The 23,794-nt window shown below is 29.8% G+C and overlaps 1 protein-coding gene across 2 annotated transcripts in view; it reads left to right on the top strand.

Annotated features, from left to right (window-relative positions):
* The first annotated feature begins 1,868 nt into the window (after positions 1-1,868).
* LOC129979916 (uncharacterized) overlaps positions 1,869-23,794 on the top strand; it is a 149,918-nt gene continuing 127,992 nt past the window's right edge. For both annotated transcript variants that reach the window (XM_056090758.1, XM_056090756.1), the window contains exon 1: positions 1,869-2,034. The gene's annotated coding sequence lies outside the window, so the exon portion shown is untranslated. The remainder of the gene's footprint in view (positions 2,035-23,794) is intronic.

The raw sequence follows: 23,794 nt of genomic DNA, 5'->3' as shown, positions 1-23,794 counted from the left end.
TCTACTCATTAAATTAGGATGAGTAAATGGAAGATACACTTAAAATGTGTCAATTTATTTTTTTGCAAAATAATCATACGCTTTTTATGTTAAACTTTTATTTTTTTATTTGTTATTAAATTTTTTTGATTAACAATTGATTAAAAATTGAGATTAACAAATATTTTGAGATTAACAACGGTTAATAAATTCGATCACATTTAAAGATATTACGTAAAATATTCTTCGTGGTACTCCCGAAAACTTTTTTTTTTGCCCCTGGAATGAGCCATATAATCAGTCAATACACAAATTTAAATTAAGATAAAATAGTACTGTCAAAAACAATACAATATTCATATACGCTCGGGGAAAAAAAAAAAAAAAAAAACTGAGTGAAAAAGTATCTATTAGGACGAAATCAAAGTCAAAGAATGACGAAGAATGCCGGAAATATGCTAATCCCTCCAACTCACACCCCTTAGCGGAATAGAATCGTCTAAAATTTGTTGTCTTGCGATAATGAAATGAATAGCACAAGCCATACTAAAAAGAAAAATAGGAAATTGAAACATGTTTGAACTTTTATAGTGCTTGGAAGCATACAATAAAATTAATTTAAGATTTGAATTTTTAATTAATATTTCGAGAAGCACCGAAAGTGAAATGAAAGATGCACCCCAAAATTAAAAGATCATTTTATTGATCATATTGTGGTTGAGTGTGTAGATGAAAAGGGGCAGTTTAAGTACTTCGAATCACAATTATATGAGGTCAGTAAAGAAATAGTACTCCTGCCAGAGATAATTTTATTTAAATTAATATATGATAATATGGTGATCAACATTTTCGAAAATAATGATTGCCCTGCAAATGTTCAGATGTCTCTTGATAAGTAATGCTATTTGGTGAGTGCAGATTTCATGAAGTATTGAAAAGCAACCGATCTGGAATGTATATGGCAATGTAGAAAAAGAAATGAATTTCCTTTATATGTAAAAAAAATTTGCAAAAGAAAAGGAAAATTAATAAAAAAATTTCTAAACGAATTTTCCTTGATTAATAATTGTTTTTTGATTGTTTTATACATACTGTTGTTTTACGATTCTTGGAAATCATGTTATTATTTAAACATGTCTGTTTCTTTAATTAAAGAGTACTTAGTTTGTATTAAAGAAGCGTTATATTTTTTTACGTTTTGTTTAAAATTATTATTGAATTTTAATTTAGATTTTTTTTTATACGCGATTCAATTTCTCTTGTAGGAAACAGCAATGAAATGTTTTGCTGTTTCAGATTGTAGTTAATATTTGTATCTTAAAATTGCTTCTATTTTTATGAAATTGGACTCAATAAAATTATCTGCTTTTGGAAGTTGAAAAGGAGAAAGAGACTCGAGAATTTATACTCCAATCCTACGATTGCTTCTTATTCCAAATTTATGGACTGATTTGACTACAATGCTGACCGGGAAAAGTCCAGAGAGTAGGGGAATGCGTTCCTTGTACAACTATTTGAAATGATTTTAAAGATATATTAAGAATAAATGGAGAATAGTATTTTTTTCTTGTTTCTCGATTATAAACATATTAATTAAAAGATATATCTTCTCCGCATTTTCGAAAATGAGTATCCGAAGATTCCATACTGTAGTTTCTTCGCAATAGCCTAAAAATATCGGAGTTTCAAAGACATCTATCAATCTAATATTTGATTTATCAGCAGGCAGCATCGGCATTGACCCCATCGCATGATTTTTTTTTTCCTCCAAAAAGTTGTTTCATTTTGTATCAATAGATGTCGACACAGTCGGATTAGTGCGCTTTTTTTTCTTCTGACACGTCCGCTTGAAGGTGAAGCGGGGAGGGGAGTTCAGCGGTAGACAAACGGTCTGCACGCACAGCTGTTCTGAGTCACGGACTAGATAGCCAGCAGGAAGAGAGGACCTGCTCTCACATATGGGATTCCCTCAGTATGATCTCACGATTTTACCAGTTCGCTCAATGGATTTAACTCGTTCGCTTGGATTTATGATAACAAAGGAAATCTGAAAAGGTAAGATAGAATAACTGACATTTAAAATAGTCGTTTACAAACTTTTAGAATTTAATATAAGCAGAATTATTCTTCCGAAAAAAATTTCACATATTTATTTTGATCGCAATTAAGATTTACGAAAGAGTGAGTAAAAATCAAAATAGAGAGGTGGGATGTATAATTTCTTAAAGGATATTTTCTTTTTCATATGTTAATTTGATAAGTTAAATTAACATTTTTGTAATTTCTGAGTTATGGAAACTTGAACTGGATTAGTAATTTTATTTATTTTTGCTCTTTTAACATTTTAGATCAATTGGTTAAATATTTAAATTTTGCGTCTCCCTATTTTTATAGCTATCAATTGAAAGATTGTTTTAATTAAGATTTTTAAATGGTAAAAATATAAACTTTTTTTTCCGCCTATTAGATAATAAGATTCCATCTGATGTTCGTTACTTTTAGGTTTTCTTTGTTACTATAAGTTAACTGGATATTTCAAATTGTAATTTTTGAATAATTTGTATTCAGATAAGGGCAGTTATCTAACGTATTTAATTATTATTTAAAAAGTTTCTGTGTCATATCTTTTTTTTTTTTTCATTTCAGAAGAAAATGTTGCTATTAAAAAATCTAAATATATTCTGTCTTCTTTGAAGAAGCCTGTTTTTATTTTGTGCCATTTATCTAATTAAATTATATGCTTTTTGTAGAATTATTTTCTGTACTTAATAATGTTAAAAGAAATAAACTTTATAAATTTGGCTAAAATATTAACTAGATACAAAAGAAATAACTTGTAAGTTTAAATAATCAAAATCAATCTATATATGGCATAACACAGCAGGAAATAATAGTTTTATCTTTAAATCAGAGATAAATTTGTCTGTTGTGGTACTAAAGAATTAAAAAAAAAATCAATGGAACCAAAATTAAATTTCTAAAAAATTTTTTGTTAAAGTACTTACGAATATTGACATTTTTGAATTCAGTCTGTATCATATCCGAAAACTAATTATGTGCACTTACAAAAATTAATCAGCAATTATCCCAATATCAATGAACATAGATATTAATTTTTTATTGAATTTAAATTTTATGATAGAATAATGTCTTAATTTTTGAAACTTATTTATCGCCTGTCGGCTTTATCTACGAGCTGATTCGCCGGAGCTATTTGTATTTAATTTCACTTAGATTGTTTTCCTTATATCTTCTAAATTTAGCGGTATTATAGCTTCACTTTTATTTCGTCCTGTTAACCTCACAGATATTAGGCAGAATTCTTCTTTTAAAAAACAATGAAAGAAAATCACGCGATTAAATATTTAATAAAACTATGAAATCGATTTGGGTTTTCATTCATAACAATGAAAATACTGTTGTGAGATAGCTTTAAAAATATTTTTAAAGGTCAAGAATTTTATGGCAACTAAATTGGCATCATTGAAAATATGATATTTTAAACTTCAAAAAGATCTAAAAATAATACACACACATTTATCGCTATTATTTGTAGACACAGAGATTCAATTTTGGGCTTTTAGTTTGTGTGTCGATAGTTATTCTAGTGTCTTTAAAATTTTGAGTGGAAAGATATCACATGATGTTCTGTTTATTTAATTCTGTACTTATTAAATGAGCATGTCATTGTTTTAATTTTGAGTCATAAGTAATTTAAATAATAAAGACAGTTAGTTGTCACTTTGGAACTTATTCAGCTTGAAAATATAAAATATAGATTCCCTTATTATCTCAGAAATTTTTATAACTAGCGATTTTCCCCAGATCTTCAATATAAAGCCGAAAATATAATTCAAAAGGACAAATGAATTTCAAGGGGGGTAGTATTAAATAATGATTTAATATCCTGATTAGTTCTCTTATTTAGTTGTATACTTGATGAACATGAAAATTTTTTATGATCCACGTAGAATATTTCGGATATTGAAAATGACTTGAGACAGAACAAAATGTTTTAAGAGGCTTTGATATATTATTGCAAAATTAACTTGATATTGCAAAATGGTAAGCCTCTACGCAACAGATTTTCATGCTTGATTCTTCGATTGATTCATATTTTCGAACTCGAATTATTTCGATTTTATTACGAAATGTCAGCTGAAAATTAAGTATATCGAATATATTTTGACACCTCTCCGTTTCTTAAAACAACATCATCATAAAAAAAAAACAAAAAAAAACTGCGGTATTAGATGCATGTGATTTGCTGTGTGGAATATAAAAAAATATAATCCAAGATCTCTGTTATAAATTAAAATTTGATTAGGGAATGCTAATTAAGATGCTCTAATTGCACTATTATTTATAATTGCGAAGCATCTCTCCATTAACCTATAGGGTGAATCATGGTATGATAAGAATCTAAACTAATCGAGGAAATTTCTTGTAAAAATTATGATGTGATTTACTGCTTGGATTAGAACGATTCTAATTATTTTTAAAATTCTCATCCATAACTCCATGTTACTAGAATTTTGATTAGTGAATTATCAAAACTCCATGTTATTAGAATCCGAATTAGAATTTTGATTAGTGAATGCCAATTCGGATACTATAATCAGATCATAATTCATAATTAGGAAGTGCATTCCCAGTAACCTGTGGCGTAATCTCAGAATGTGATACTATCTAAAAAAACCGATGAAATTTCTTGTATAAATCATTCCTAAATCCCAAAACAAAATCAATAGTAAGGATATATATATAAAATTATTATGCATTATTTGAAGAAAACGTCCGTTTTTAAACATTTAAATTTGATTTGGAATCTTCAGAAAAACAGCACCTTACATAATTTCTAAGCGATGCATTATTCTAGAAAAATACATCAATCCAATCTGATGGGGCAAATAAAATTTCCGGATCGATACAGGACTATGTTGAATTTTATAATTATTTTATTCTAAAAACATTGAAAAATTATATGGAAATAAATATTAAAAAAAGACTTTAAATTATAAGTAAACTATAACAAAGTTTTTGAAATAATGGTCGTGTTTATATCTCTAGTCGAAGTTGTTTTAATCAAAACCAACGAAATAGAATTTATGATTATAAGAAAACAGTTGCAAAATTGTTTTTTTTTCAGCGTGAGATTTGCATAACTAAACATTAAGTAAATTTACTGCACGTGAACGAATGAGGAATGCAAGCTAAACTTTAATAAAAATATTGATAGTTAGTCACGTTTCAACAGATTGTATCGTTATATATTCGCTATAAAATGTTAAATGGATGGTAGCACGAGAAATTTAAACTTCAAAACGGGCTCTGAGAACATTCCTTTATTTCTTGTAATAAATAATATAATGCAGCGAAGCTGCAATAGAGAGATCACCGATTCAATAAAATGTATCTTCTAGAAATTTTAGTACTGCGTAGGAAATATGTGTAGGCAGAAGCTGACGTCCAGCAGTTAAAAGTTTTAAGAGAAGATATATTTTCTGCAGGTGAAGTAATAAATTCCTTTCTTATAATTATCAATAACTTGTCATGTAATCTAAAAGCTAAATATCATGACTGATTGTTTCTTTTCTATAATCATTCAAAGGCGTTTAAGGTTTCCTAATTTTCTTGCGGAATAATTCAATTTAAATATATTTTGTCAGTACAAATTCAGCATCGTATGAAAAGTAAAAAGTAATTTTATGAATAAATTTCAATTTAAGATTTTATGCCTTAATTAAAATTTTACTACTGTAATTCATTACAGTAAAATTTTCAATAGCTACGAACTTCAGTTAATGAAAAAAAAGTTCTATACAATTTTATAATTTAAAAATATGCATATTGTGAGATCTTTACCTACAAAGCAATGCATTTTTGAAGTATTTACTTTTCTATGTGCCTTCTAAATTAAATAATGCACAATAAGAATTCTTTTGCCCAATTAATTTGTGAGTTGCGTATCAAATCATTCATTTTGAAGAAACTTGGATACATTTCCGACAAGCAGAATCTCATTAGAAGAATTTTCGATATTGTTAGTCATCACTTTTATACTTCTGTCGAACAAATTCAAAATGTTAAGTTTTATTTTGACAGAAATGGAATAGGCGACATTATAGAATATAGTGGGAAATAGTGGAATAGGTGATAAATGAGATTTTTTTTCTCTTTTTGACTACGGTGAAATTTTGGTTAGTTTTATTTTATTATTTGAGCTAAATTTGCGTTTATTAAAAAATAGATACGGATTTTAATTGTAAGACATGCCAATTTTGGCAACCCGTCTCACCCCTGAGAGTAACCCCGCTTGCCTAACGGAAGTGGGGGAGGAGAAAGAAGGAGAGAGGGAACTGGCGGAGGGGCAGCAGAGGAAGGTCGATCTGCTAGATCGTGATGTTGTTTCTTGTAATATTTTCATAATTTTGTGTCGTAATCTGTGCTGCGTCCCTTATGAACCTGTGAATAAAAATTTTGGGACTAAAAAGGTGTGATCACTGTCTCTACGGCTCAGATAAAAGAAATCCCACTCCAAAGAAAGGGTTTTACATTAATCTTTTAAAATTATCAATAGAAAATAATAATTTTTTATTAGTATACAATATATGCATATACCCTTCTTTTAACATGCACATTAACTTTTGGAAAACATTTTCTTTGTGACAAGGAAAGACTGCTGAGATCTTTCAGAAATATAGCCCATGGAACATAATACGAAAACAATCAAAATAAACCAAGAAAAGGTCACCAGGAAAAAGGAGATGGCACTGCATATATAACCATGCTTTATGCAGGTTTCAAACAAAACTTTCAACTTCGTATTTCCTACAAAATTTTGTTTATTCGGAAACAAAAGAAATTGAATAACTGATTGGCCCCAAAATTATAGTCATAATTTAGGTAAATATTATATGAAGAATTAATAACACGTATCATATTTTCATAACACAGATAATTAGGTAGAATCTTGGCAGTCATTGAAAAAATTGGAAATACAAATTATTATTGGTAGTTCGGGCATTATCACTGTGGATTTTTTGATTTTTAAAGTAATTTTCAACAGCTTAATGATTAATGAAACTTATTGTTATATTCTTAATTTGATGGCTCTTATTCTTAATAAAGAAATTTTAACTAGGTTTTGACATTTTCAATTCATTTTATTTAAAGATTTATTTATTTGGTCGTTGTTGAAGTTTTCCTAACTTTCGGTTTTTAGGGATGTAGAAATTTAGAATTAGCTTTCAAAAAAATTAAAGAAGTGTAAAGTTAATGTAACTGTACTTGCAAAGATAAAAATAGTACTTTGACTGCTCGTCGTGATAAAGATAACTTAAAAATGTTTTTAGCTAGAGCAGTAAAATTGGGCCTATGGTCTTTACACCAAATATGTGTATTTCTATCTAATTTTGAATAAATTCTATTCTGAGTAAGTCTATCTGCCTGTCTTTTCGAATATAAGTTTAACACAATAATTACAAAGTGAAAAGAGCTCGATAGATGAAATTTGGTTTACTGATTCTATTTAGCATCTATATTGAAGACACCTATCAAATTTTGAGCCAAATCCAATTAGGGGCTAAACGCATGTCGATTTGCACTTTCAAAAGTATGTAAATGCGATAAAACGAATTCAAATTTGGTATATCTAATTTAATACTATTTAAATTTGGTAACAAATATCTAATTTGGTAACAAATATCAAATTTGGTATATGATATTTTGACTGCAACTATAGTTCCATGTAAAATTTTGGTTTTAATCGGTTGGGAAAAATCGCGTCTAAAAACACAAGTACACCTTTATTAGAGAGAATTAATCTGTTATTTTAATTGCATATCAAGGAATTTTAAACATTTCCCCATGATGTAAATCTGCAACACACATTCTCAGTATAACATGAAATAAATGTACGATGCTATGTAGTGTAGATCCAAAAAAAAATATTTATGCAACATTCTTTGCATATGTCATTTTCCGAATATTTCATATTCGTAGCTGAATGTTAAGAGAAATAGAAAGCAGCATTTGTAAATACTTCATCGATTTTTACAAATTAAATTGTCTATTTTCAGTTAATTGCCCGTTATTCAGCTTTTATTTCCAATCTCTAAAGGAAGAAAAAATGTTTGAAGAGTTATACCGAATAATAAGCAATATAGCATTGATCGAATAAGACATTAAAATTATTCTGAGGGATTCTAAACGATATCTGAATGCTAGGAGGGATTGCGAATCAGCATGTATAACTCTATAATGGGCTTTCTTGAAACTTAAACCAAAATATTTCTCTTTAAAAATGTTTTTATACGAGACATATTTCTGTACTTAAACAAGGGACATTTTGTGTTCCAAAAAAATTAAAAGCCATTACATTTTATTTGTTTCTATGTCCTTTAATTCTTCACAAAACAGCGCTTTTCATATGGCGAACTTTTAAAGGAGATTACCTCAATATTTAGAAGCTATTTAATGGACCAATTATCCTCTGCGTTCCTTCATGCAGCTGGGACAAAGAAACGAACTTAATTACTTTAAAATTGTTAAGCGAGTTTATACTCGCTTTCAGACCAGCATCCTGATGGCTACTACATATTAAGATGCTTCTGTCGCTAAACCTTCTTTTTTAACGAATGTGAAAGAACTCTGGATAATTAAGAGCAGATAAAATCAGTCTTTTATCTTTTTGGAACTTTTGTCCTTTTTTGTGAAACCAGGTTCCTGTGACGCCGTTGTTTACGGTTAAAAATATAATGGTCATACTCCTGTGCTGTGCTCTATTTTTTTTTCTCCCCACTAACGCACTGAGCGTAGCAGGTTCCTTTTCATGTGTGCGTAATAGTTATTGTTAAAATGTATCTGCTTTGACTCGGGATGGAGAAATCCGAGGTATTCTTCTAACACTGAGTCAGAATCACGCTCAACAGGCCAAACATTTTGACGAATCGTATTGTTTTATTTGTTTCATTTGCATTTTGTATCACATTTTTGTTCATTATAAATCCCTGAAACCCTAGTCTATAACGAGAAATTTTGAAAATCTAATGTACAGAACGGATTGTTACCGTGTTGTCAAAGACAATCTTTTTGTGAATTTGTCCTAGTGACTAATAATAAAACACAGTGGAACGAGCATAGTTCGTGCTTTAACTTTACTTGTAATGCGAAACAATTTTTTTTCTATAAAGATCCATATTAAACAGGACAATGCGTTACATTTCTTTAAAAAAGTACTGAAACAAATTTGTAATTATGTTATTTATTATTTATAATGCATGCTTCTTTTTTACAAGAAAATTGTCTAAAGACATTTATCCTCTGCTGCGGTTCAAAATTTTATGAAACTGAGAAGCAGGATTAAGGATTGCCGTTAAAGAAGTATGTAATACGTACCTTAAGTATGTACGCCCAGACCTAGGGGTAGCACGTTTTTCCCCTGATCTGGGCGTCCCGAGTTCGAGTCCCAGTTTGAGTATGGTTGTTTTTTGCCCTGTCTTCTATTTGTGAGCTGTATGAAAATATCCCACCCCACCCCCTGTAGAAAAAAGTTGTGCAAGTGAGTGTCATCTTCATATGAGCTAAAGTCAGACTTCTGCTCTCGGGTGCTCGGGTATTTACTCACATAAGCTACTGCACTCCTCTCTCCCCGATCTCTTGGACTAGGTTTGAATTAGTGTTCAATCTAAGGGGGATAAGCAACAAACAAACCTTATCAAGATTATACTTTTGAACTTCTGATACAATAGTTTCCCATACTTTCAGCATCTGTTTGTTTCAGCAAAAGGTTGTTGCATTTATTATTGACCAAATCACCTCCGCAGTTTTTTGCTGTAACGCACAATACAGCTTCCTAGTTCTTCGGTAGTTCTAGCTGTGTTATTCCATTGATATCGTTACTATCCCCCTCAAATCTCAAAAACTTGTCCAGAGACAAAATCAGCTCAATTAAGGCTCCACAGGTAGTTTCTCAAACCCTTCGGAATCTCGTTCAACAATGCTATCCGGCCAAAATTTCGTCCACATTAGATATAAGGGCTATCTTTAAAAAAGTGCTCTACACAGACTGATCCAGGCCAATCCAACATGGTTTCTTTTCGCCGTTCGTTCTGCGAAACATCGCTCGTTAAGCGAGTAATTTTTTACATTTTATTTTGCTTGTTATGCGAGATTCTTAGTAAGAGAAGTTTAACTAATAAGCTTAGAAGCGAGAGTTCTATAGACTTAAAAAATAGATTAAAAACAGATGAAATCTATGCAAGTTTATTTTAAAGTATATCAATTATTTTGTTGGATTTCATTTTACTTTTAAAACATGATCTAATCTTCTTGAGATGGATTTGACTAATTTGTTTGTGATTTCTGGAGTGATTTTACCCCATTCTTCTTGAAGCACCGATTTTAATTGCTGTTTTGAAGAAATGGTGTGTTTGCGAAAACTTGATTCCAATTCTTGCCAAATATTCTCTATGGGATTTAAGTCTGGAGATTGTTGTGGTGTTTTTATTATTTCAGGACAGTTATACAGCAGCCAGAGTCTAACGTTCAAAGCAGTGTGCTTAGAGTCATTGTACTGGTAGAATTTAAAATCGTTATGAAGGTTCAATTTTCGTGCTGAAGATTTTCTAATTTTGCTTTAAAATGTCAATATACTTGTATTGATCCATTATACTGTCAATTAAAACAAGATTACCAACTCCAGCGGACGACATACACCTCCATACCATAACTCCTCCTCCACCATGTTTTACTGTTGGCATCAAGTTCTGTTTGCGAAATTTTTCCCTGGGTTTTCTCCACACCAAGCTTCTCCCGTCAGAACCAAATATATTAAATTTACTCTCATCAGCAAATATAACTTTATTCCAGTAATCAGAATTCTTATTTATGTTGGATTTTACGAAAGCTAGTCTGAGTTTTCTATTCTTTTCACTTACGAAGAATTTTTCCTGGTTACTCTACCGTGATATCCAGCAGATCGAATTACCATTCTAATAGTCTCAGGATTAACAATTATTCCATATAATGCTTGTAAATCAGCAGCAACTTTAGGAGCACTCTTTCTTGGATTTTTTTTAAATATTTCAAATGATAATTCGCTTAATTCCATTGGATAGCTTTGATGGTCGGCCATCCTGGCCGACCATCAAAGATATTATTCAGGATGGCTTCTTTTATCCTGAATAATATGATTCTTTTTATATCGTTTAATGATATTGAAAACTGTTGAATGACTCAAGTTAACTGTTTCAGCAGTTTTTCTAATAGATTTTCCGCATTTAATATGCAAATTAATAACTAATTTTCGAATTTCAGGCGAAGTTTCTTTTCGTTTAGCATTTATGGTTGCACAGAGCTAAAAAACACAAATTCCAAAACAAACTGGAGAAAAATACTGCAGACGATTTTATAAATTATTGCCAATCGCTTTTGAGTAAAAATAAAACCACCAAAATATTTTTATTGCTTATTTCAGACGATTTTTGTTGCATATCTAATGGTGACCCATCACTTATGTGAGCTATTTTTTGCTCCGTTCCAAACAATTGTATTTTTATTAAATTAATATTTTAATATTTTGACAAAATGTATGTTATGTAATAATTGGTACTAAATTTAAGTATGAAACACACCCACAAAAAATTTGTAAATGTTTTTTTAATTTATTTTATTACAGTTTCTTTTTGTAAAGCACAAGTGTCCCATCACTTTTGTGAGACACTGTATATGCGTATATGTGCGTATATGCGTATATCTTGTGCCATACAACGGGTAGCATCACACTCATGTTGTGTGAGCCGATACTAACAGTTTTTATCACTATTATACACATGCTGTGTAAGCGGCTATTAATGTGTTAAAAACAGCATCACTCACTCGTAATACTGGCGGTTTTGACTTTTTATGTACCGACTTGAGTTGTCTTACGCAGAATGACAGGGACACACAATCTTCGGGAGTAACACGATATTACGATTAACAACTCAGTTGCATCTGAATTTCTAAGGGTTCCTTTCTAAATATTTTCTGAAGGAGGAGGGGAGGGGGGAGCTATTGTCTAGTTATTTATGAATTTACCTAGTTGCTTCATTGAAAAGGCACAAAGCTTCCGCAATTAATAAAATGAATACACAAATTACTGCATGAAGGCATTTAAGGACTTTAGCTACATTTCTTTCCTCATTCGATGTGTCAACATACGGATTATTTCACCGCATGCAAAATCTAGCGTTTTACCGGGCGCAGGTATTTTTTCCAGAGCAGTTGCATGTGAATTGTCCCTCGCATTTTCCTTTTGTCGGCAATCGGTCCATAAAAGCTCAGGCACGAAATGACTTCCTGTTGTTGATTGTGAACTCTGCAGCAGAATGAAAACAAAAACCTACCGTCTGCAGTAGCGAAGCCTAATTGGATTTGAATGATCGCATAAAACCTATATTTCGTATCATTGACGATGGTTGCCCGGCTGTATTTCAATGTCACCCTCGCAAAGCGAAGTGTTGTGTGCGCCAAGGCCTTCGACTTTTCTCTGAATGTAGCTATTTAGTTTGAACGCCGGTTGCGGTGATATTGTACAAAACCTGCGACCTTGGATTTCTGTGATGCAATGTCCATTTTCGTAGTTCATTATTCGGAATTTACATAATGGTCATTTGATGTCATTCTAATACAAAAAAAAAAGGGGGATAAGATTACTCATACTTTCTTTGTTTCGTATTAATGAAAATAAAACTTGCATATTATATTTCATTTAAAATTATCAGTGCCTTCTGATTCTCGACTATATATATATATATATATATATATATAATATTAATTACTCAAAGTATTTATTCTATGGTAAAACGGACATATATACTTTGTTCATGATGAGACTGATTTCATAATAGAATATTTTCAATACATCAGCGACAAAAGAAAACTTGTATAACCCAAAAACTGAAATTAAAAAAAATAGTGATGATTATTACAAGTGAAAAATAGGACGAGTAAGCTATTTTTCTCTTTCAGAACATTATATTAAGATTTATTCAAGTTAAGTAGAAAATATCCATACGCGTTTACTTAAAAGTTTCTAATCATAGGTATATAGTATTTATAATTAGAAACATAATCATGGTTCGCATAAATAATGCAAACAATATTTAACCTTTTGCACTCGGATGGTGCCTCTCACTCACCATTCAAAACGGTGCATCATTTTGACATTTTATGTATTTTTTTTTTTCAATTTTGAGTGATAAAAAGGCTGCCTACAGAATGGTAAAAATAAAAATGTAAATTCATTTTTTCAGGAAAATTCAACTTAAAACAAATGTTTTAATTTTTCAGAGCAATAAACAAATGTTTGAATTAGGTGAAGTGAATAACTATGCATCGAATTACTTTTCCGAGTATAAAGGGTTAAATCTTAAATCCTATGTACTATCATAATAATTTACCTTTAAGTTTTAATATTTATATTATCATAAAATATTTGCCTATTTTATTAATTTTATGCTGAACATTAAGTGATCAAGTTAGAAAATTCTTAATGTTTGTCTTAAAATTCTGTACAACCCGTGGTTTACATGGTTTATATAATTCTGTTTTTATAACTAAAATTGCGTAACATATTATTTAGATAGAAATTAAACAAACTTGAAAAAGGACAATATGCGAATATTGACAAAATGAATCTCATTTTTCTATTCCTTAATAAATCAAATACACTTTTTAATTAAGAGAAGCTTTCAGTATTGTTGAAATAAGACTAAATGAAAATCTGGTTATCGCTTTGAAATGATGCTTGATCTTTTTAACACAAAAGCCGTAATGCTAGACAATTTTTTTTTCATGACAACCACATAGTAATTTAAATTATATTAGTCCGTTTTTCGCGATGAAGAATTTCAAAAGTTAGTCTAAGTTTTATTTCAAATTGATATTTGAATTCCGCCATGAAATCGGATTAAAAGCCCGATCAGCAATTTTTGCAGAATAGGATCTATACGCTAACACTTTCAGAAAAATTCTTTATTAAAATGAAAAACTGAGACTTGGTGGCGGATTATCAGCTTTTCAATTCATGATTTTCTGGGTTCACTATCTATTCAATCCCGTGAAATTCAATTTAGTTAGATAAAAGCCCCACTTTATAGCTAACTATATATAAGGAATGTTTAATCCCTTAAACGTGGCAATAGGGGTTAGATAAACTAAGTTTAATTTTTTTGAATAATATAGCCAATATTGTAATACATTGAAGTATTTGATTCTTAATTTTTAGAATAAATAAGTGAAAAATATCGAAGATTCCCTAGTGAATATTGAAACCGTATTCTCACCCTACAACTCTGTTATCCTTTTTCAAACAGCTAAAGTCTAATGATCATGATATAAGCAAAGAAGCTGGAATTATTTTAGAAGGTATATTGATCCTACAATATTTGGGAATAAAACCAGACCTAGGAAATCGCCCAATCTTTAATTTTCTTCTGTTGAAAAATCGATTAAATGCTCAGAAAAATACTTTGAGATATTCAAATGACTTGTTTAAAATATGATTGAAATAAAGTCCACTGAATAAAAAATGAAGAATTGGAAATATTCTGATGAAATAGTAATCTGCTAAGTTGCTGCTTTTAAATTTTTAAGAAGAACTTCTACTTTTAAGAGTTGTATATCTGTTTCTTTTATGATGCGCCTCTATAAGAAATGGGCTCTTCTAAAAGATCTACATTTAAATTGAGGGAAATTTTCTTTGTTTTATAAATTGGTAATTTTTATAAGAAATATATTACTGATTCTCCAGTAATTAATCTGATAAAATTATATTGCCTCATATATTTTCCTATTCTAATGACTTTCCTATTGTTGATTTGCAAATGTTTTAATTGATTGTTGATATCTATATTTCTGCTCCAGTTAGATTTGTATTATTGCTAACTATCCATCATGAATGCTTCTAAATATATTCGGGGTATCAAGGCAATTTTTATAGGATTATTTTAACAATAACATAACTAGTTAAATTTTTAATTAACGTCATTAAACTAAAATGATACAACACTTATTTTTATACGCTTGTATCTTTAAAAACTGCTTCTGAAGTTTGCATTCATTAAAAAAACTTGAAATGTAAAGAAGTCTTTCTTTGTCTTCTCGGTCTGATTCTATTAACCTATTTGGAAGATAATTTTAATGACTTACTATTTTAATTTTCGATATCTCAGGGGTCCTAAATCATAATCCAAGAAAACTCATTAGTTTATCATTTGGGTTGCTGTAAAGCATTGAATTTGAACCAAACAAATTCTGAATTATCATCCATTTATAAAAGAATAAAATCCACATTGATTTATATTGTACTGTGGGATTAAATTGTGCTAAGAATAAATTTAGCCTTGAAATCTTAGTGACTAGTGAAGAGTTGGCTTTCATTTGACGACACATTCAACGACATCAGGTGAAGATTAAGAATGCCATTTTATTTTCTTGCTGTATGAAGAAATGACATGTACTTTTAAGGAATTGTAACTGATTGTTGTTCCTCTATATTTCAAAAATCCAAAACATCATAATTGTGTTATGTTCTTTTTGGATACTTTGTTTTTAATTTTTGAAAAGGTTTGCTTTCTTATCTCTGTTTTATTTTTGAAAATTAATATTTTTTATTCATTTAAAACTGCTACGAGTTACTTTTTTATGAGGGGAGATATCTGATAAACCCACAAATGAATTCAAAGCTTCATTTAGAATTTCAGTGTTTGCGAAGCAGAATAAGAAGGAATTTCTGTCAAAAGCATTTATATCGAAATCATATAAATTTTTAAGTTAAAAGCGAAAATTTTTTGGAGTTTTTAGTGGATGCATCTTTATTGGATATTTATTAGGGAATTAGATGAATGAATGAAATAATGAAATGCATTCCGTGTTCTGAATGTTACTTTATGTCTGAGGTCGACCTAATCTGGCGAGGATAGTTCATGCGCAGTCGTCTTTCTGATGCTTAGTAAATTCAAAAAATCTTTATGAAAGAATGGCCAAGTTTTTTCATTTCTTGTATCATAGTTCTGTTGACGAGTGTTAATTAGAATCTATTAAGACACTGCATTTCTCACTGACACATTCAATGTGTTTTACAAGCACTCTGTGAAAGTTGGTTCTTTCTAATAAAACTAATGTTAAGAAAGTCTCTGCTGTAAGAAAGAAATGATGAATGAAAAGAGAAAATTCAAGATGGAGATTTAAATGCAACAAAACATTGACTCGATTTTATTGATGAAAACATTTGTGGATAAATGTATTTATGATTCCTAAAAAAAATCCATGGAAACAAACTATGCGAGTATGAATTAAATTTTGCAATAAGGCTACTCAAAAAATGATAACCTGACAATTATGAGAACTAATTAAGCAATCGAATGTCGACTCCAGTGCCTTTGCATGTCAGGAGTAGTAGGAGGAGAAAGGAACACTGGAAAATATCGACTTCGTCTTCCTTCATGTAAAATGACAAAAGATGGGACATTTCAATGCAATGCATTCAAATGCTAGAAGCACCAATTTAACACTTGCTCATTACAATCATTAATAAGAAAATAATCGTGAAGAATGTGTGCAATTTTAAATTTACTTAGTTGAAACAGACATCTGAAATGTTAAATCTCTAAAGTTTATTCAATATATTTTTGAAAATAATTCAGCGGAATATGAATCTAATTCATATGAGAGCGTAAAAAGACAAGAAAAAAAGATAAATAAATCTTTTCGTTAACGTGAAATAATATATTGTTTCTAAAAATAAAAGATCACTTTTTCGAATAAGGGAAAAAAAAAGAATTATTTGAAGATAATGCTCATAAAACTATTTTTCCATAGTAAAACAAAATGTACACATTTTTGAGAAAATGTAAATTTCAGAAAAATGCAAAGGTTAAATCAAAAACAAAAAGCAATCAAAGGGTAATCTATAGGGCAAATCCAAACTCTTCACCGAAATGTTTAGCTGTTTGTTTTACAAATTTTAATGAAAGTAATTTTTGTGCTAGAACAGGGTGTCTCTAACACAAAGGGTAACTTCTACATTAGTGAATTCAGATAGAGAAAAGACCACATCAAATAAAGTGTATAACACAAATATAACGGAGTATAAATTGTTAACAAAAGTACAGCGCGGTTACATCAATATTGAATCCGAACATGTAACAAATCCATACCACAATCCTTTTGAACACTCACTTTAATTATGCCATTGACTTGTTATTAAAAGCCAGTTTTAGTTTTAATGTATTACTTCATTTTCCTTGTTTTCTGTTTACGACAAAGATAAACCAAAGACACTTTGAGCTAGACGGATGAAATTTGGTGCATTTTCTTTACACCAAATTTGTGATTTCTATCAAATTTTAAGTAAAATCTATTCAGAGGAAATTTATCTGTTCAGCTGTTCAAGTACAAGTTAGCATAACTACAAAACGAAGAAAGCTAATCAATAAAATTCGGCACATAGATTTAATATTTATATTGTAGACAGCTGTCAAATTTTGAGCCAAATCCAACCAGGGTTTGAATGTCTGTTAGTGGATACTTTCAGAAGCGCATGATGGCGATAACTGAAATGGCACATTTGGTATATGATTTTGTGTAGTTCAAATGTCAAATTTTGATTTCAATTTCTTGGGAGAAACGCATCTGAAGCACGAATTCGATTCCCGAATACTGTTAACCGCATGGCAGGAATTAACCGTCGAATAACTTATCTCGACTAATATGATTAATTAATCGAAAATGCTATATTGACGTTAATTTAATTATTCTTAACTCTGTTACGCCATTACCCTGAAAGACATTCTCTGCCTTACTTGAGGTCCACGATTATTATTATTATTATTTTGGTGAATGAAAGGATTATACTTAGAGAGTATGAACGACAGGTGTGGTGAGGTCTCTCCAATTGCTTTTAAACTGTTATTTTAGTGTACAATTATGTTCCATTATATACATGAATTAGATGGATAAAATTCGGTACAAAGATTTAACATGCATACTGTAGGCATCAAATTTGGATCCGAATTTATCAAGGGGTTGATCTGTCGGCCTGTACTTACATTTGCATGTTTCTGAATCTTAAATATATCAAATCTCGTATGTGGTTTTGTAACTACAAGTGTAGCTCTGCGTCAAGTTTTGGTTTCAATCGGTTAGTAGAAACGTGTCTAAACTTACTCGATTTTCGGATACTATTATATTACTATTTAAAAAAAACTCGTCAAGAATGGCATGAAAGATTTAGTAAAAATTCCAAATTCATGCCAAAGGGTAATATTTCATAACTGTTGCACTTCAATGTCATGCAAAGCGTTCTCTGAGATAACACTTGTGTTAGAGAGTACGAGAAAAAGATTTGGGAAGATCCCTCCAGCGGTTTTTTTTTTCTTTGTCCAAATAGAAATACTATAGTATTTCAGATTTCTAAATTTTCCTTTAATATTTATAAAATAAATTTTTACAGAATGTTTATAAGCTGCATACTACTTGCATGATGCGACGTTCATGTTCGTTGGTCATAGAATTACCAATTTTGGCACGAATGACCTTTTGAATAATAGTTGCACACTGCGAAAGGGCTTTCAAATTATTTTTAATAAAACTAGCCGCCTTTGATGGCATGCATGCTCGCCTAGATTACTGACTTTTCAGATTGCCATACTATTAACATGGAATGCACTTATTTAATTTTCAACTTATTATTTGATGCCACTGAAAGAAATGATTTTAATTGTACTATAAATGACTGTGTCTACAAATAAAAACGTGTATACGCTACAAAATAAAAGCGGAAGTGAAAAGTTTACTTCGAAATTCTGTAACTGTTGAAAAAAATTGTTCAAACTTGAATGGATCGAAGAAAGCAATTTTTTTAAATATTAATCTTACCATTGGCAAAAGTACTCTATTGAATGATCTGATGAATAAATTTGAATCTCATCATAACATTAAAAATAGAAGATGTGCAAAATTACATTAAAAAAATTATACAGAAATGAAATTGATATTATTAAAGAAGTAGTTTTTTTTTTAATTTTAAGGTAATACAAAAACCATTTTTTTTGTGTTAATAGTTTTATAAAACATAAATATAAATTTCCATAGGCAAATCATAGCGATTGTTCATCCAGTGATGATTAAATCTATTTTAAATTTTTGACACCTATTGCTATAATTCTGATTTCTTCTACATTTTTTTCCTTTCTGATTGGAGTTTTTGGTTAAATCGCAAATCGTCCATTCCTGAGAAATTCTAGTAATATTTTGTAGCTCTATTAAGTGTCTAAGCGTTGAATTAAAAGCAGCTGTAATCATAAAATGAAGCAGCCTGAAACGTTTGTAAGATGCTTTGTTTACATTTGACTGTTGACATTCGTTAATAAGTAATAAAAGCAAATTCTATGCCACATATGTTAGCTATATTTTACTACAATTTTTCGATGTTTTAATTATTGCATTATGTTAAGACGATATTAAATGCATTTATTAAGTGTTCATTGTCATTACTGTAATTAAGAGTAAATAAAAAAAAGTTTTAAAGTCAGGCGAATTATATCTAAAACATTATTATCCTATGATGTTTGGGACTAGTGATTTGTACCTATTTTTTATGATATAAAAACAATTTATAGATTATTTGGTTAATATTCCATTAAATATTGCGTTGAAATTATTGCATTTTTAATTTGAATATAAATTGGCTAAAATCAATTTCAAGATCCACCACTTTAACTCATTATTTTTCACCAAAATCATTATATTCCAAAATGATTTTGGGGAAATCGAATTGAATTACATAAAATGAATGTAATTCGATTCACCTTATTCTAATAACTGAAATATGTGTTTTTGCAATTTTTTTCTTCCAATTTTAAAATGAAATGGGATTGGTTAAGGGAAACCGGAAACGGATCTGCACAAACGGGGAGCGTTTGTGCGTGTTACGGCGGCAGGCGGTCGAGCGTTTCAGAGCACGGTTCGACAGAGTTGGCTTTTCGAAATCTCGAATGCGTGTACAGCAACTCATCTACGTGACGCGAGTGTGCAAGTGGTTGAGAGTTTTTCTTTGCATCTCTTTCGACAGCTAAGAACCTACTGTGTGAATGAGATTCATTTGAAATTGTGTGAGATTTTCAGTCCTGTACTTCCTTTTTTTTTTTTTTTTTTTTTTTCCTATTGCGTCGTTCGACTCGATTTGAATATGTTGTTAGATTTTTCAAAATACCATTACATAATACAAAGGTTTTTTTTCCACAGCTTGATTCGGTTCTGTATTCTGTCACGTTCAATGTGATATCTTATGTCACGTTCTATGCTGATAATAACTAAACTTTTTTTCTTCTTTTTAGTGCGAATGCGATTGTAATTTTTTTAAGAAATGAAGAAAGTCCAGGGCGATATACCTAGAATAATTTCATTTTTATTTTTCAGAAAATTTATTATTGGCATTTATATGCAAACGTAACAGAAGCATATATTTGATCATAATCGGATTCTGAAGCCAGCCGTGCTTTTGTGCATGCGCCAGGAGGCATTTTATTCCGTGGAAAAAAAGAGGGGTGGGGTGAGAGAAAATATGAAAGGATGAGATGTTTACGTTCAGCAATAAGGTGATAATTTATTCGCGGAATTGGGAAGAGCAATTATCTCTCAGCTTTCTAAGTACCACCTTTTAGCGAAGTGCAAGTGTTGAAAACTGCTAGTTTTGAGATCTTGAAACGAACAATAGCTTCTTCATGGAATATATTTTTACAAAAACTGGATAGTATGACAAAAAGGTTTCAGGTTACTTCGAAACTTTATTTATAAAAATAAATATAAATAAATGATATTATGGTTCCGCAATGCCAATTTCTCTGATACTACTTGGGGAGCAAGCACTGATGTTCCCGCAATGTAAGTGGGTATTGCCTGTCTGTAATTGTGTGTTCCATATATTCTCAGAATGTTCGAATCTTAAGACCCAATGTTTATGCTTTTTCAAATCAGATGCAGTTTTACCATCGGAATTACTTGGGAATGGTCCTCATGCTATTTTCTGTAAATTTTTGAAATCCATTGAGTTCTATATTTTAATTGAAAGTGTCATGTTATTCATTACGATGGAATTTTAATATTTGTGTGCCTTGATTTTATCATTTAGTCTGGCGCAGCATAGCCAAAAAATGGCTCTTGAGCTAAAAGAAAACTCTGAAAAACCAAACCATCTCCGAAGCTGCTTTTAATTTTTTTTAAAAGAAACTTTTCTGTACCTCCACTGAAGTCAGTCACGTGGTAAGTCACCGTGCTTCAATTGTACTGTGACGCTGCGTTCTTTTTCTATGGAATGGAATGGAGTTCGAAATTGATTTATCTCATATGGCAGTACTTGTCATCAGATTGAGGTTCAAAATGCTGGATTTCTCTCAGTATAGCTCTCTCATTGCTTCGAAATAGAAGATTAATATTACTAAATCTGACAAAACGCATATTAGAAATTTGAAATTATAATTGCAATAATTCCGTTAGATATGGAGAAATGATTCCTAATGCCATTTGATTTTGATAAAAGTGCAAGAAATAAAATTCTCCAATGTTTGCAAGGCAGAAACAATTTTTCACCGGATTTTAAAGTATTTTCTTTGACACTAGTGACTATGTAGGTCAGAAGTAATAAAAATTTATCAGAAATCACAGCAAAATAATTATATTCAAAACGTTCTTTGAATCTCAAGAAGACAGCTGTGGCGATGGAACTAGTTAGACATGCAGTAACATGTGAGAAAATCGGTCAGTAAAATGCTAGCCATTTACTGACAGAAAAGTCACATACAATATAACTATGCAAATTTATTTAGTTGAATTATCAAAAAAATAAATTTAAGAAAAGAACATTAAAATAAAGGATTTCTTGAATTAGTCTTTTATTTATTATTATTTAATAAAAGAAATAAACATATAAAGTTGAAAACATCGAAATTTAAAAATAGCTTAAACCATTAATGAATGCTTCAATTTATGAGCGTGTTCTATTTTAAAATTTAGAAAAAAATCATAGCCGAAATCGAGAAATTAAGATGCTTTTTAAGCTTTGCATTTTCTAAATTTGAATTAGTTACTCATCCAAAAATGTTTAACTTTGAGTGATTAAATCATACGAAAACATTAAATACTATTAAAATTTAATAACATTTTTTTAGACATTTTTACTAAACTTTTCATGTTTGTAAAGGCTAAATTTTATAATTGATTTTTTTACTTCATTTTGTGTTAACCGCCTTTGGTGAGCAGTTTGTTTACCGGAATTAATGCTCGCTAAAATTTTCAATTAAATATTTTATGTGGCTTGATCTTTTAATAGCTTCATCAACAAAGTATTTTTTAGCTTCGAATTTTGATAATCGCATACTATTGCTAAATAGAAGCACCACGCTATTATGTTCATCATACTATGCATCTCTTTAATTTTCTGCCCTCAAAATTTGAATTTTAAATTGATACTGATACTTAATGCGAAAACTGTTTGTCTGCAACATATGTAAAATAGTATTCATATAGATCAGTTTTCCATTAGATGTATATAATTCATATTGACTGTTTAGAAATTATGTGTTGTGACCTGATTAGTGTGGACATCAGGTATATGTATATAAACTATACTTGCCTTAAATACTACAGAATTATTGAATTGATAATACATATTTTAAAAATTCGCTGAAAGTTTTTTCTTGCGTTTATTTTTCTAGCTAAAGTTTCGTATTTTTTTATTTTTTATTTTTGTGGTCATGTGTTGAAAATTACACTTTTCTAGCTTTAAATGGCAATAAGATAATCTTTGATTTGTTCTTTTATGAACATTTGCTGGTAACATATTTTATGGTAAAATCTATTTTTCCTTCAAACATAAAATGTCCGTGCAGGCTTTTTTTTGCGAAATAAAATGTCGAAAAATATACTTAAAAACTTTTTTAATTGTTTAAAAATAGAAATTTAATTTATAGAAATAGGTATCATTAAAAATATAATTTTTTGAGTTTTAAGATGATGTAAAAATAATTTTTAAGAGAAATATTTTCAGGTTATTATAGTGAGAAAATGTCAAAATTTTGTTTAGTATTTAATCAAAGTTTCAAACACTGGTTCCTATGTCACATTCCCACCCTCCAAATTATATATATATATCAAGTTGATAATTCTAGCTCAAACATTCTAATTCGCAGATCTCCAATACCCACGCACAAACACTCAATTATCTTTATTATGAGTAAAGATAAAAAAATATGTTCTTAAATATATTCTTATGTTCCGGTGATAATAGAATATTTATTAATTTTGGACCCCCTAGCTATGAATTAATGATTTAATATAACTAAAAATTGATTTCTTAAATTAAAAGTATTTCCTAAATTTTATATGAAAAATGTTCATTTTTAAATTCGGTAATATTCGTCTTTCGATATTAAAGACTCAAATATAGAAAATAATGAAAAATGAAAGGATTTTAAACACTTTTGTATTAGCGTAGCAAAAGGGAGGCAGCTTTTTTGTTACCGAAAATCAAGTAATCGCAAAGAATTTAAAATACATTGGAATCATAAGAAATTTTTGGATATTCGTTGAAAGTTTCTGTCAGAATTTCAACGTCTTCATAATTTTGTTTTTATATTTCCAAATTATTAATTTGAACGAATTTTTTTTTTGTACTAAAGTTATTCACTTAAGTTTTTTAATATTATTCTGCATTAATTTTTTGGTGGCTGTGTCAGAGATGAAATACGGTGATTAACGAGAGGCAATGTAG

The sequence above is a fragment of the Argiope bruennichi genome, chromosome 1, assembly GCF_947563725.1.
Source record: "Argiope bruennichi chromosome 1, qqArgBrue1.1, whole genome shotgun sequence".
Taxonomy (NCBI): domain Eukaryota; kingdom Metazoa; phylum Arthropoda; class Arachnida; order Araneae; family Araneidae; genus Argiope; species Argiope bruennichi.
This window is presented reverse-complemented; position numbering and strand designations above follow the sequence as displayed.